Source organism: Chanodichthys erythropterus, chromosome 7, assembly GCF_024489055.1.
Source record: "Chanodichthys erythropterus isolate Z2021 chromosome 7, ASM2448905v1, whole genome shotgun sequence".
In the NCBI taxonomy this organism is placed as follows: Eukaryota; Metazoa; Chordata; class Actinopteri; order Cypriniformes; family Xenocyprididae; genus Chanodichthys; species Chanodichthys erythropterus.
Genome location: NC_090227.1, coordinates 3,818,692 through 3,822,669, shown reverse-complemented (window position 1 = coordinate 3,822,669; position 3,978 = coordinate 3,818,692).

The following is a 3,978-nucleotide window of genomic DNA, read 5'->3' as shown; positions in this document are numbered from 1 at the left end:
AACGCCTTATATTCAGGTGTGCGTAATTATTTGGTAGGTTTTACAGGCAAAATAAGCCAAAAAAGAGATTTAACTCAGACTGAAAAGTCAAAAATTATTAAATGCTCATAAGAAGGATGCAATACTAATGCAATACTAGAAATTGCAAAATTAAGGCATGACCATTGGACAGTGAAATGCTCATTGGGTCAGCAGGGTCAGACAAAAACAGGTGGAGAAGAAAAGACACATGTTAACTGCAAAAGAATTAAGGTGAAGAATTAAGTGTGAAACCATCAGGATCTTTCAGTCTCCAGCGCCACCATTTTCCAGAACTGCAACATTCCCGAAGTCTCCAGAAGTGCAGGGTGTCAGGTTCTCAGAGACTTAGGTTAGGTAAAAAAAAAAAAAAAACCTAAAACAAAAAAAAAATGACCCCAACTTAATAAGAATCACAAGCTGAAGTGTTGTAAAATACATGAAAACTGTTTTTTATAGGCATTATAGACAGATAGGTTTAGAGTGACTCTTGAAGGACCAGCACCGCATCCTCTTGTACCACTGTTTGAAGAATATATCCTCCAGAATCTGGCAGTAAGTTTTGGAAGATCATTTTTATTGGACTAAATATGGAGATGGACTAAAAATGACTTACTGCCAAATTCTGGAAGATGAATTCTTCAAACAGTGGTACACGAGGATGTGGTGCCGGTCCTTCAAGAGTCACTCTCAACTGTTTTACAATACAATTTGAACACAATAAGTACATTGTACTTATTTATTTATTTATTTATTTTTTATGTAAGTGCATAGCAGTTAAGGCCACCTAATATGAAGTGGGACCCAATGTTCTTCTGCAAAAAGCAAAGTTTTGTTTTTTAACTGCTAGAGGGCTCAAAGTTACACCGTGTACCTTTAAGTACATCTAGGATTCCTTCCCAGGTATTTTACTTAATTTTTTTGCAGTTAAATGCTTCTATTTGCCATGTTTTCAGCTTTCAGATTTAGAAATTGAAGTATTTTACCAGTGCAATTTTAGCCATAATCTGTCCTAAATGAGAATCTCAGTGTATATTTGTTTTTGTTTTTTGTTTTTGTTTTGTGCCAGATAAACACTACTGAGATAATCACTTTTAACCATTTTTAGCATGTAATTAGCTGACTTGAATCTGTGGCTGTCAAATTTGGATTTAGGTTGTATCTTCAGAATTTGTATGGATTATTTTATTTCCATTTTGCAGAGTAAATTGATTACAAAACTAATTGCACTCTCACTGGATGCATAGATGGGACTCAGCACCAGGTATGATGTCTTAAAGTCCAGTTGCTCTCTAAACATTACTCAAAGTCACATATAAACAACTCAAGGGCTGCTTCAAAACCAATAAGTCTTGAATTATCCTGCCTCAAGGAAAAGCAGGAACAAAGACTATGAAAGTAGTTCAGATCTCAAAATGGAGGACCAATATGAGGGTGTTGGGTGGCTTGGCCTTTGCACTTGATGTAGCATCTGAATGCAGATGGTCACACAGATGGTTGATATTTATATCACAGGTCCCAAAAACTCATCCGGGTGGAAAGAGCTTTTTAAAACCGATTGGTTTGGAATACAATGTGCCACATTCTAGCACTAAAAAATGACTCTGGCCTTCTGTCTATCTAAAAAGGGAGAGTGAGTCAATTGCTTTCTGATTTAACATAAAAGCAATGACTTGTGAGTTTCTGTGTTAATGTTGAGAAGAAAACCACTTTATAAGTAATGTTTGGGAACTCTTTCCACACATGAAAATATAATCTTTCCTAAGTGCAAAGGGAATCATTTTTTAAAAAGTCCCAGGGATCTATTTTAGTTTCGAGCCCTTTTTCCTTACACACCTCAAGCGGCTTCATGATGCTAATTGTGAGATGCGAATATACAGTCAGTAGCCAGTCGTGCCGCAGCGAAGACTTCCTGTCTCCTCAAGCACGCACACACCTCTCTTCGTGACATCTTTCATAGACGTGTGAGCATTTTTCTGACAAGAAAACGAAAAGAGACACATTTGCAGTGAGGGAAGGAGAACGCATGTCTTCGGTGACCTCTGGGACTGAGACAAAGTTAAAAGGCTTCTGAAGAAACAATATGAACGGAAAAGTCTGTAGAAGTCTATTTTTAGGCACCACTGGGATCTTTCGGCCTCAGAATTTCACGGCTCATGGATCTTTTATAATTTAATGAACGGGTGGCCTTCTGAGATTTATGGACAGCGGCTCAAGGCCTCAGTGGCCACAGGGCTTATTGATCCACATCATTTTGTTTGTTTATGGATCAGCAAAGAGCATTCCCATTCATTTTAATAGAGCAGGGTCTGGGTCACTGCACATTTGCATCCAGCACCTTTTAATCTAATATAAAACCATTTTTCCTTTCATGTCACCTGCATCATTTTAAATATAAGATTTTCTGACCCAAAATGTGTGTTAAGATAATGTATATACAATAATGTGTGTGTTGAGATAATATCTATAATGTATAATGTATTTTATATATATATATATATATATATATATATATATATATATATATATATATATATATATATATATATATATATATATATACAATACATTATACAAATTATACATTATAGATCAAGAAAGTGTGCTTTCAAAAGATGGACAGGAGCTACACATTTTATTATGTAACAATAACTTAAATCTTGTATAAAAATAATATAGTACTCATTTTAAAGGGTTTAATATATATATATATATATATATATATATATATATATATATATATATATATATATATATATATATATATATATATATATATATATATATATATAATCAAACATCTACATTATATTAAATTTATTCATTATGCTCCTTCCCATGTGTTATTCATAAAGTGATATCCATCCTATTTTAAATTGAATTAGGTGAATATTCATGTAGTTCATGAACATCTTCTCTTCCACCATCTTGTTTTCGCTCTCTTTACATTCCTTCTACAGTACCTGATGGTGAACAGAGTGCTTCAGCACACTGAGACGGCAGAGACACTAATAAGATGAGATCAACTGAGATTGTGGCCAAATTGAGTTACAGCCTCAGTGGAAGATCCCGCCACCAACCCCCAACTCCAACCCTGCCTGAAACCAGTACTCTTCCCATCCCGTCTCGCCTCTGGGGATGTCCTGTTGGGAGTTCATTCGCAATTAAAAGAATCACAGCCAATAACATTTTCGCTCACTGTACCTTGCTGGTGGAATAATCTTCCCAACACTATCCAAGCAGCCGAATCCTTGACGATTTTCAACAGCTGAAAGCTCATCTCTTCTGTGAGCACTTTACTGCAGACTGCTGAAGAAAAAAAAAATAATAATAATAAAAAAAAAATAATAAAATGCTATTCCTTAATTCCTCCCTATAGCTTTTACTATACTGAACGATTGCTGAAACTTTGTATTAAGAGCACTTCTTATGTTTATTGCCTCTTTAGATGAATCACTTGTTGTATTCCTCAATAGTAAGTCACTTTGGATAAAAGCCTCTGCAAAATGAATAAAAATGTAAATGTAAGCAACACTCAAAAATGATCTATGTATTTGAATTGCATCTACATTTTTTCCCCTTTTTGGATTACACAGTTTTAACGTAAACTAATAAACATAACGTGATGCATATTTGTCAGTCATACATAAATTCAACAGGTATACAATTTCTGAAATAGTACTAATAAACTGAATGTGTTTTACTGAGGGATTTGAAATGTTGTAAAAGTGACATGGAAATAGAGTTTTATTACTCAAAAAGTAAGTATGGTATTTTATTGAACAGAAAAATTGCCAAATGTAGCTCTCTAACAGAGTTGATTGTAGAGCATTATCTATTGTGAAAGCTCATTTCATTATGGTTGTTTAGCGCTGTGCTGGAATTTATTTCCAAGGAAGTATCGTGTCTATTAATGGGTGAAGTTACAGTAATGTCTTCAGCTTTAGCTTGAGTTCTTTT